Source organism: Hibiscus syriacus, unplaced genomic scaffold (assembly GCF_006381635.1).
Source record: "Hibiscus syriacus cultivar Baekdansim isolate YM2019G1 unplaced genomic scaffold, ASM638163v2 tig00111308_pilon, whole genome shotgun sequence".
Lineage (NCBI taxonomy): Eukaryota > Viridiplantae > Streptophyta > Magnoliopsida > Malvales > Malvaceae > Hibiscus > Hibiscus syriacus.
In genome coordinates this window covers 247109-259778 of record NW_024063051.1, presented here as the reverse complement: position 1 = coordinate 259778, position 12670 = coordinate 247109, and positions in this window count along the sequence as shown.

Here is a 12670-nt window from a genome sequence, read left to right as displayed (position 1 = left end):
TCCTTCGGGATAAATTCTACGTGGTCCTTCGGGACATATATGTATTCTTTGGAACATGTATGAGGTCTTTTGAGACACCTACTTGATCCTTCGTATATGTATATGATTCTTAAGGAATTTCTATGTGGTCCTTATGGACAATATTATATGGCACTACGGTGCAAAATTCTACGCGGTCCTTTGGGACAAATTCTACGTGGCACTTCGATGCAAATTTATACGAGCTGTGGTGACAGCATTTGTGCACAACCTCACAGTACTCACATACCTCGCGTTCTCAGTATTATATCATGGGCTAATGAATCTATTGAATTTATCGAACTTATTGATATGAATTCATGATGGATAATTTGATAAGATCACGGGTAAGATAAATGGTTTGAATATATGATTTCATGATATTGCATTTCATTATGACATGTTCATTATATTTTATTGTCATTATTATTATGCCTCACTAAGTCGATGACTTAGCGTGTGAGTGTTTCACACGTAGGATCAGAGAAGATAGACAAGCAAGGTTAGACATTTAGGACAACAATACTTCTACAACTATCAGATCAGAAGAACTTTAAAAAGTATGTATTATTATGTGATAAATAGTTTGACATGTAAATAAAGTCTTTAAATTATGTGTGCTCTGATCAAGTTTTCTAATGTTTTTAACGTATTTATGTAAATATAAATGTATAATAATGAACGGTGAAATTTTTACGAGTTTTTATGTATGTTTACGAAAGTTACTGTAGCAGTAACTGTAGCAGTGAACAGTAACTGCGTTTTAAGCAAATTTTCCAGTATCTTAAAAGGGAACCGATTCCCTGCTACAGGGAATCGATACCCCCACTGTTTATCACTGTTCAGTGTTCACTATTCATACCGTATTTTACTGTTCACAAATACGTATTTTTGAACTCAAAATTTTATAACAAGCGCAAGTGAACTATATATGGTCGTATTTTCTTAATATAAGTTTAAATGTTCTGATATTTTACAAGAATAAAGGATTTAAAATGTCAATGTGACATCTCGGACTCGTATTCGAATCGAGTACGGGTTGGGGTGTTACATTAATGGCATCAGAGCTAAGGTTTAGTCGATTCTTGGCATAAACCAGAGTCTAGAGTGTCGTATAATGTTTACATGCCAACAAAATAGTGAAAACTTCTGATCTGATAGAATAGTAAGTATGATGTTTTGCTAATAGAATGATATTGTTGTGTCTTAAATAGATGTCCGGACAAGATAGTCCTCGAAGTCAAGCGGGAGATAATCGACCCGCTGAAAGTAGTAATTCACCTGCCCTGGTCAGGCAAGGTGAAGAACAGACACCTTCTGGAGTGCCTGTAGCTGATCAAGATGTGTTCTTTAGAACGTTAGATGCGGTATTAACGCGTTTCCAACCTCCTGCTCCATCAAATCCCAGAGTAAATGTAGCAAAGGAGTTGAGAGGATTAGGAGCTTCCGAATTTAAGGGAGAAGCCGAGGAAGGTCCGGTTGCGGCAGATCTTTGGTTAAATGATTTGAAAATCATGTTGGATGGTCTCCACTGTTCTGACGTGGAGAAATTGGATGGAACTGTGTCTTTACTTAGAGGACAAGCTAGAATATGGTGGACGAATGTCACCATGAGGATGCCAAGTGATCAAGTAACTTGGTCTCTGTTCTTGGAAGAGTTTAAGCACAAATATATTGGAGATCAATTCATCAGACAAATGAAGCAGGAATTTATGAATTTGAAACAGATGAATCGCTCTGTATATGAATATGAATGTGAATTCAATAAGCTGAGTCGGTTTGCTTCAGAGCTTGTGACTACAGAGAAATATGCTTGTGAATGGTTTGTGGAGGGCTTGCGCCCTAGATTGAAAGAGATGTTGATAGTATTGAACTTGACCTCGTTCCAGGAGGTGATTAATCGTGCTAAAGCTCTAGAAAGAGCTCAAAATGAGAGATTTGGGGACTCAAAAGTTCAGACATCTAAGAGGATTGGTGCTTCTTTTAGCACAACACTACTAAAAAGAGCAAGGGATTCAAGATTCCGACCTCAAGCTAGATCAGAATCAATTGCATCTTCTGCTAGAGGAGCAAGTCAGATGAGAGCTCGACAGACGCAATCAGTGGGATCCGGTACTGGGAGAGCCACTCAAGGTCAAGCGAGACAATGTCAGCATTGTGGGAAAAATCATTTTGGAACATGTCGAATGGCTTCTGGAGTCTGTTTCTGATGCGGAGATGCCGGACATTTTATCCGGGATTGTCCATTAATGGTTGGTGAGTTTGCACCCTCTGAAAGAAATGTTTCTGCCTCACAGCAAGGACAAGGAAGAGGTAGAGGGAGAAATCAATCTGAATCCTCTGCACAACATGAAATTCGCTCAACTGCACGGGTATACAATCTGAAGACAAGTGATGACTGTGATGATCCCGATATTATAGCAGGTACTTTCCAGCTGTATGATAAATTAGTATTGGTGTTGATTGATCCGGGTTCTAATTATTCTTATATTACCAGTAAATTAGTGAAGGAATTGAGAATCCCATTAGAAGCTACGAGCAATGAGGTAATAGTAACTAATCCTTTAGGGCACAGTGCTCGGGTAAATAAAGTATGTAAGGGATGTCCCATAAGAATTCAGGGAATTGAATTTCCTGGTAATTTAATGGAACTACCCTTTGACGAATTTGAAGTAATTCTGGGAATGGATTGGTTATCTCGTTATTATGGGAATGTGGATTGTAGATTGAAAAGAGTAACGTTGAAAAGCCTAGAAGGTATAGAAGCCATTGTATTTAGTGAAGGATGGAACCCATTGGCTAATGTAATATCAGTGATATCGGCAAAGAAGTTATTGTTACAGGGATGTCAAGGGTTTATTGCTAGTGTGCTAGATGTTAGAGCTAAAGAGAAAGGGATTGAAGAAATTCCCATAGTCAGAGAGTTTTCTGATGTATTTCCTGCAGAATTACCGGGTTTACCTCCAGACAGAGAGGTAGAATTCCAGATTGAAATAATGCCTGGAACTGCACATATTTCCATGGCTCCATACAGAATGGCTCCAAAAGAATTACAAGAATTAAAGATCCAATTACAAGAATTATTGGACAAAGGGTTTATTAGACCAAGTGTCTCACCATGGGGGAGCTCCGGTTTTGTTTGTCAAAAAGAAAGATGGTTCAATGCGTCTCTGCATTGACTATAGACAACTCAATAAAGTGACCATCAAGAACAAGTATCCACTTCCTCGAATTGACGATTTATTTGACCAGTTAAAGGGAGCTTCAGTGTTCTCGAAAATTGATTTACGTTCTGGTTATCATCAATTAAAGATTCAAGACAAGGATGTTCCAAAGACGGCGTTTAGAACAAGATATGGTCACTATGAGTTTATCGTGATGCCATTTGGAGTTACGAATGCACCAGCTGCTTTCATGGACCTCATGAACAGGATTTTTCAGCCCTATTTGGATCAGTTTGTTGTTGTCTTTATTGATGATATATTGGTGTACTCAAAATCCCAAGAAGAGCATGGCACACATCTAAGGATCGTTTTGTAAATTCTAAGAGAAAAGAAGCTTTATGCCAAACTCTCCAAATGTGAATTCTGGTTGAAGGAAATGACTTTCCTTGGGACATGTGATTTCTGTAGAAGGAATTCAAGTGGATCCCCAAAAGATTAAAGCTATTTTGGAATGGGAAGCTCCAAAGAATGTGTCAGAAGTTCGGAGTTTTCTGGGGTTAGCTGGTTATTATCGAATATTCGTTAAAAACTTTTCGATAATAACATTAACCCTAACCAAGTTATTGAGGAAAGAGGTAAAATTTTCTTGGACTCAGGAATGTCAGGAAAGTTTTGAAAGACTAAAGAAGATTTTGACAGAAGCTCCTATATTGATTCAACCTGAATCCGGTAAAAATTTTGTGGTATATAGTGATGCGTCCCATAATGGTTTGGGATGTGTGTTGATGCAAGATGGCAAGGTGGTAGCATATGCATCGAGGCAATTAAAACCGCACGAAAAGAACTATCCAACGCATGATCTGGAGATGGCTGCAGTAGTGTTCGCTCTTAAGATTTGGTGTCACTACTTGTATGGTGAAAAATGTTATTTATATACAGATCACAAGAGTCTAAAGTACTTGATGACTCAGAAAGAGTTAAATTTGAGGCAAAGGAGATGGGTAGAGTTCTTAAAGGATTATGATGTGATAATTGACTATCATCCCGGAAAGGCTAATGTGGTAGCAGATGCTCTGAGTAGAAAAACGTTTGCAGCTTTACAAGCTATGAATGCAAGATTATCTTTAACTGGAGATGGTGGTCTATGTGCAGAGTTAAAGCTTAAACCAGCGTGGTTGGATCAAATTGGAGAATTTCAAAGTAAAGATGAAAAGTGTTTGAGAAGAATAGATCAAGTAAAGAATGGAGAAATTAAAAATTTTGAGGTTAAGTCGGATGGGAATTTGTATTACAAAGGAAGAATTGTGATACCCGACGATGAGGATTTGAAGAAAGATTTATTGACAGAGGCTCATTATAGTCCATTGACGATGCATCCGGGTGGAACCAAAATGTATATGGATTTAAAGGATCGGTATTGGTGGGCAGGAATGAAAAGAAGTATCACCGAATTTGTGTCTAAGTGTTTAATATGTCAACAAGTTAAAGCCGAGCATCAAGTTCCGTCAGGATTATTACAACCGCTTTCTATTCCACAATGGAAATGGGAAAATGTGACGATGGATTTTATTTCGGGGTTACCCTTGACTCCGAATAAAAGAGATTCAATATGGGTAATTGTTGATCGATTGACTAAGTCAGTGCATTTCATTCCGGTTAGAACAGATTTCTCTATGGAAAAGTACGCAAAAATGTACATTAGAGAAATTATACGATTGCATGGTGTACCTGTTTCTATAGTTTCTGACCGAGACCCTCGCTTTACTTCAAGATTTTGGAAAACTTTGCATGGAGCATTAGGCACAAGACTGAACTTCAGCACAGCCTTTCATCCTCAGACTGATGGACAATCCGAGCGAACGATTCAAATCCTAGAAGATATGTTGAGAGCTTGTGTAATTGAATTCAAGGGATCGTGGGAAAGATATTTGCCACTTGCCGAATTTGCCTACAACAATAGTTACCAGTCCAGTATCAAGATGGCACCCTATGAGGCTTTATATGGAAGAAGATGTCGTACGCCATTAAACTGGTATGAACTCAAAGATCGAAATATTCTTGGTCCGGATTTGATTCAAGATGTGGAAGAGAAAGTTCGGGAAATTCAACATAATCTCAAAGTAGCATTTGATCGACAAAAGTCTTATTCTGATCTCAAAAGAAAAGAAATTGAATTTGAAGTTGGAGAAAAGGTTTTCTTAAAAGTATCTCCTTGGAAGAAAGTATTACGATTTGGTCGGAAAGGAAAGTTGAGTCCTAGATTTATTGGACCTTATGAAATTGTAAAGAGAGTAGGTCATGTGGCATATCAGCTAGCTTTACCACCTGAGATGGAAAAGATACATGATGTCTTTCACGTTTCAATGCTTCGAAGATATAGATCTGATCCCTCTCATATTGTGACACCAGAAGAGATTGAGGTTCGACCTGACTTGACTTATGAGGAAGAACCTGTTCAAATATTAGCTCACGAAGTGAAACAACTAAGGAATAAGACTATTCCTTTGGTCAAAGTGCTATGGAGAAATCATAAGGTAGAAGAAGCGATGTGGGAACGTGAAGAGGATATGCGGCATCAGTACCCTTATCTATTCGTGCAATGAAAATTCGAGGACGAATTTTCTTAAGAGGGGGAGATTTGTAACATCCTCAATACCGGGTTAGTAATTTAAGTGTAAGATTTTTTTTAATTCAATGACCAAATTAAATAAATCAAAAAGTGAAGGAATTAATTAAAAGATGTTGGTGTAGGATGAATTAATAAGTGAAGGAAAAGTAAGAGGGTAAAAGGGTCATTGAGCAAATAAAAGAATAAAATAATAAATTGTGGGTATTATAATAGATGAATTGAAGAGATAAGTTTTGAGAAACTTATCTTCTTCATATTCTTCCTCCTTCAACGAGAGACACCCCAAGCATAAGGTAAGTTTGATTTTTATGGTTAATTTTTGGAATTTCAAAGAGGGTTTTGATTCTTTGGGTGTTAATTAAGCTTAAGGAAAGCTTAATTTGTTCTAAAACAACAAGATAAATGTTTTAGAGATAGATTTTAAAAATGGGTTTTTAGATGAAATTTTGATAAGGATGAGTTTTTGAAGTTTGAATAAGATTTTTGACTTGTCAAGAAGTTAATTAAGGAATATGGAGTATTAGAATTGGATTTAGAACATGTTGAAATTTGTGTATGATTCTTACCTTTAAGAATTTGAATGAAGTATTGGAGATAATAAGGTGTGTGAATTATAGAAGTTAGTTAAAATGGTTGTAGTTGAATTAGTGGTATGAAAGGAGTTTTGTATGAGAAAATTTAGTTAAGAATAGATGATTTTCGGATTTGAACAGTAAATTTCTGGATGAAAATTTACAGATTCTGCGGAGGGAATCGATACCCCTTGGGGGGGGATCGATTCTCCCTAAAATAAAAATTTAAAGTTTGGTTCATTAAGTCATTTAAGCTATTAGTATCAAATTATAAGGTTTAGGCTTTTGATAATTATCTCGGAAATTATGTTCGTGTAGATATCGAGCCTAAACGAGTTCCGGAACAAGGGACAAGTAAGATTGATCGAGGGAAAGGCAAAGAAATTTAGGTGAGTGCATATGCATAGCATGAATATAGTAGTATATTCAGTTCTAGACTTGTGATAAGTCTAGATTCCATATTTTGACATATGATCACATTCCATATTATGATACATGACATGAATTCATATTATATGTATTACATGACATGAATTCATATTATATGTATTACATGACATGAATTCATATTATATGTATTACATGACATGAATATGCAGAAAAAGTTATATGAGCTATGTGATAAAGGTATGTAAATGATATGCCTATGTGATAAAGGTATGGAAATAATATGTCTACGCGATATGAACTACGGGAAATGTATAAGCCCATGTTATGTAGATGAGAACTATAGGTATAGTTGGCATGCCAAGAGTAGAGGGTCTACGCGGTCCTTCGGGACAAATTCTACGTGGTCCTTCGGGACATATATGTATTCTTTGGAACATGTATGAGGTCTTTTGAGACACCTACTTGATCCTTCGTATATGTATATGATTCTTAAGGAATTTCTATGTGGTCCTTATGGACAATATTATGGCACTACGGTGCAAAATTCTACGCGGTCCTTTGGGACAAATTCTACGTGGCACTTCGGTGCAAATTTATACGAGCTGTGGTGACAGCATTTGTGCACAACCTCACAGTACTCACATACCTCGCGTTCTCAGTATTATATCATGGGCTAATGAATCTATTGAATTTATCGAACTTATTGATATGAATTCATGATGGATAATTTGATAAGATCACGGGTAAGATAAATGGTTTGAATATATGATTTCATGATATTGCATTTCATTATGACATGTTCATTATATTTTATTGTCATTATTATTATGCCTCACTAAGTCGATGACTTAGCGTGTGAGTGTTTCACGTAGGATCAGAGAAGATAGACAAGCAAGGTTAGACATTTAGGACAACAATACTTCTACAACTATCAGATCAGAAGAACTTTAAAAAGTATGTATTATGTGATAAATAGTTTGACATGTAAATAAAGTCTTTAAATTATGTGTGCTCTGATCAAGTTTTCTAATGTTTTTAACGTATTTATGTAAATATAAATGTATAATAATGAACGGTGAAATTTTTACGAGTTTTTATGTATGTTTACGAAAGTTACTGTAGCAGTAACTGTAGCAGTGAACAGTAACTGCGTTTTAAGCAAATTTTCCAGTATCTTAAAAGGGAACCGATTCCCTGCTACAGGGAATCGATACCCCCACTGTTTATCACTGTTCAGTGTTCACTATTCATACCGTATTTTACTGTTCACAAATACGTATTTTTGAACTCAAAATTTTATAACAAGCGCAAGTGAACTATATATGGTCGTATTTTCTTAATATAAGTTTAAATGTTCTGATATTTTACAAGAATAAAGGATTTAAAATGTCAATGTGACATCTCGGACTCGTATTCGAATCGAGTACGGGTTGGGGTGTTACATTAATGGCATCAGAGCTAAGGTTTAGTCGATTCTTGGCATAAACCAGAGTCTAGAGTGTCGTATAATGTTTACATGCCAACAAAATAGTGAAAACTTCTGATCTGATAGAATAGTAAGTATGATGTTTTGCTAATAGAATGATATTGTTGTGTCTTAAATAGATGTCCGGACAAGATAGTCCTCGAAGTCAAGCGGGAGATAATCGACCCGCTGAAAGTAGTAATTCACCTGCCCTGGTCAGGCAAGGTGAAGAACAGACACCTTCTGGAGTGCCTGTAGCTGATCAAGATGTGTTCTTTAGAACGTTAGATGCGGTATTAACGCGTTTCCAACCTCCTGCTCCATCAAATCCCAGAGTAAATGTAGCAAAGGAGTTGAGAGGATTAGGAGCTTCCGAATTTAAGGGAGAAGCCGAGGAACAGTAAATGTAGCAGTGAACAGTAACTGCGTTTTAAGCAAATTTTCCAGTATCTTAAAAGGGAACCGATTCCCTGCTACAGGGAATCGATACCCCCACTGTTTATCACTGTTCAGTGTTCACTATTCATACCGTATTTTACTGTTCACAAATACGTAATTTTGAACTCAAAATTTTATAACAAGCGCAAGTGAACTATATATGGTCGTATTTTCTTAATATAAGTTTAAATGTTCTGATATTTTACAGGAATAAAGGATTTAAAATGTCAATGTGACATCTCGGACTCGTATTCGAATCGGGTACGGGTTGGGGTGTTACATACATAATAGGAAATATATTAAAAACCACTTGATTGAGTGAGACTAGAAATGCATGATTATACTCGAACGAGCTGATATGAGATATCACAAGTTGTTCGTTTGATAAATAATTAAAAGAAAAGTAGGATGTCTAATGCAACTATGTCCTCATGTTGTTCGTTTAATCACGAAAATAAGTTGGTTCATACTTAATTAATAAATAATTAAAAGAAAAGTATTGTGATTGATAAATTACAATATAGTAGACTAATGTGAAGCTTTCTCGACCACTATTACTGCTAACTAAATTATTATCCCCTCTATGAAAGAGATTTAAATAAATAATTTATATAAATTATAATATTAATTATATTGGTATAAATATTTATTTATACAAATATTTATTAAAATTAATATAGTATATATTAAATAGGATTTTGATTTATTTTGTTATTATGATTTTAATATTATTAATTAAAATTAGAGTTTTATATAATATATATTTTTTATGTTTATAAATATAGAACATATAAAAAGTATCGTAAATAATTCATATTAATAAAATAATATAAATTTCTCTTTTTTATTTGTGCATTTCTTCTTGTTGTTGTTCTTCTCATTATTTCTCTTTTTAATATAGAACGTAGAGAAAGTATTGTACATAATTTTATAGGATGTCGAAAAAATTTAAGAGGAGTGTCTTAGGAAAAAGTCAACGTTGATCAACGGTCAAAGTTAACGTTGGTCAACGGTCAAAGTTAACATCGGTCAACAGTCAATGGATGGGCTTGGTATAGTATGACGTGCCTCAACTTAGCTCGACGCAATGCGATGCGACACAACTCGGTTCGACTCGACATGGCATGGTGTGGCTTAGCTCGCGTAGCTTAGTTCAGCTCAGTTGGAATGAATTGGTTTGGTTTGGCTAGACTGGTTCGATCCAATTTAGCTAAATTGGTTTGATCTAGCTCAATGGGATCGGTTCGATCTGATTCAACTAAACTAATTTGATCCAGTTCGACTGGATTGGTTTGGTCCGATTTAACTAGGTTGGGCCATTTTGGAGATGGTCAGGTGGGACAGGTCAGGAGGGTCGGATTGACTCGGTTCTGGATCTCTCCATTAGGCGATGGAGGAACCCTACGCCTGGGAGCGCGTGCAGTGCCTCTAATGAAGGAAAAACTGATTTTTTTTTAAAATAGGATTTTAAGTCACTTACTAAGTTTTGTTCATGACGGAGCGCTCGATTTTGTAATGTTACAAACTTGTTTTCCTTCAACCCCTCACACGCCGACGAGATAACTACAAAGTGGACACGTGCACTCGGGACAACTCCATGAATGCAACGGCATGTTCGGTGTAGCAAATGCAGCTATAATCGGCGATAAAATGACGTTTGAATTTTATTTAAGAAGAAGAGCTAAAAAAGGAAAGGAATAGAAAATAGGAGATAAAATTTTTGGGGTTTCTAAAACGATAAACCTTTAGAATAAGGCTTTTAAACACAAGCCACATGGGAAAATGACAAAATTACGCCTCAAATCCTTTATTTTTTTTCTTTTTGAATTTTTTCTGAATTTAATTAAAAAAATCAATTTAATCCCTAAATTTAACTAATAAAGAAAAATTAGTCTCTAAATTGAGGTGTGACATATGGAAGGGAGGACAAAGTGGGGGTTTTATTTTTAAATTTTTTTTAAAAAAATATTATTTTTATTATTAAAAAACTAAAAATTTTAAAAATATAATGGTAGACATCTAAAAGTTTAACGGAGAAAACGCTAGGCACATATTGTTAGTAAAAAATTCTTTAGGCACTATATCGTATTTTGAAGTATATTCTAAGCACTAAAATGTGTATTAAACCATTTAAAAAATTGACCTTAAGTACTTTTTATATTGAAATTTTTAGCCATAAGTACTTGAAATATTTTTAACTTGTTTAGTACAATAAATTACTCCATCCGTCCCGCAAAAAATGTCCTTTATTGACTTTTTAATAGTTAAAATTTTTAAACTTTGATCATGATTATTTTAAATATTTTAAACAATTAAATTTTATAAAATACATATTTAAAAATATAATTTTATCAAAAATAAATTTTAAATAATAATTAGTCAAAATTTAAACAAATTGACAAAAAAATCAATAATAGACATAATTTATGAGACAAAGAGTAAAAGTTATTACATATATAATATAATTTTTTTTATCTATTTATAGAGAGAGAACCTTTCTCTATTGTGGTTACTATATTTTTCTTTCTTTTTCCATAAAAAGGTTACTTGGTGGTTTTGTTCGGCCATTTCTTTGTTTTTTCAGTTTTTTATTTTATTTTTTAGTCTATTATTGTTCGATTTTATTATTTTAATTGTAATTTAATATATTTATAATAATTTTTTCTCTTGATCTTTTTCTTGGTAAAATATACCATGGCTATTAGTGTCTTCGTGCTTCCGCTACAGGTTTCTTCAATTGGTATTCTTCTTAATTTGTGGTTTCACGAGCTTTCTTAGTTTTTTACTTTCTTGATTCTTGGTTTATTCTTTCTTTTGTATATAATATTTTATTCATTTTCTAACATATGTGTCATTAGTGTTTGTTGGACATGTACTGATTTTTTTCTTTCGCCATGAGTTTATTGTGCAAACTGGATACACCATGTGTTAGAATTAAATCATATTAAATATGAGATAATCAGGATCTAATTTTGTCAAACTATCAAGAATAAAATAAATACTAGATGCGGAAGCATACTTGAATCAATTGATAAGTTGAAATCATTGAATCTTTCTTTGATCGTGAATTTCCAAGAATATAGGTTTGCTCTTGCCGTAAAAACTCTCTGAAGGGGATAAAAGTAATACAAGTTAACCTATTTCTTGGGGACCACTATCTCTTTATATAGATTGAATATCATGTCAATCTTTTAAGTATTCATAATTCTACCCATCATCAAATTATAAATACAACTTATGGTATCTACACTATGATTCCATGACAATTTAATACATATAACACATATAACATAATTGATCACTTAATTTTGTGTCATACTTTATGATAACATTGTACATTATACATATGTGCGCACAAATATAGATTTTACTCCAACAATCTCTCACTAGGGAAACATATGTTTCCTGACAAATGTACAACCTTAAGAGCTCAAAATTTGTTATCATATAATATGTATTCTATGACAATCTCGTCCATCAACTATATCTATATAGAATCAAAGAGGCATTTTTCCATATCAATCATGATTAGACCCATCAATGATCAATTTTACAAATACAATCAAATGACATGAATCAATCATGGAGTGTAGCATGGAAATTACATATAATGTGAACCACACATGTTCATTTCCAACTGGTCCTCTTTAAACATTAGTGAGATCAAATTTTTCCAAAACCAGAGTACAAATAAATCAAAATAAACTTTATTTCCGCAGAAAATAATCTTAAAATAAATATCCTTAAACCGAAGTAACTGAAATTGTGTTTATAACAAACGAGCATTAAATACAAACTCCCACTAAAACCGAATATACTTAAATGATATTACACCCACATGAGTAGTGTGCTCATGAAAGACCTTGGGTGACAATTCCTTTGTAAGCGCGTAATTTTGAGTTTGTGCCAATATGCTCTATAAATACATAACAACTCTGAATTTTCTTTAACAACTAGAAACATAATGTCTAAGTGCTTAGACTTTTAAGGTTTT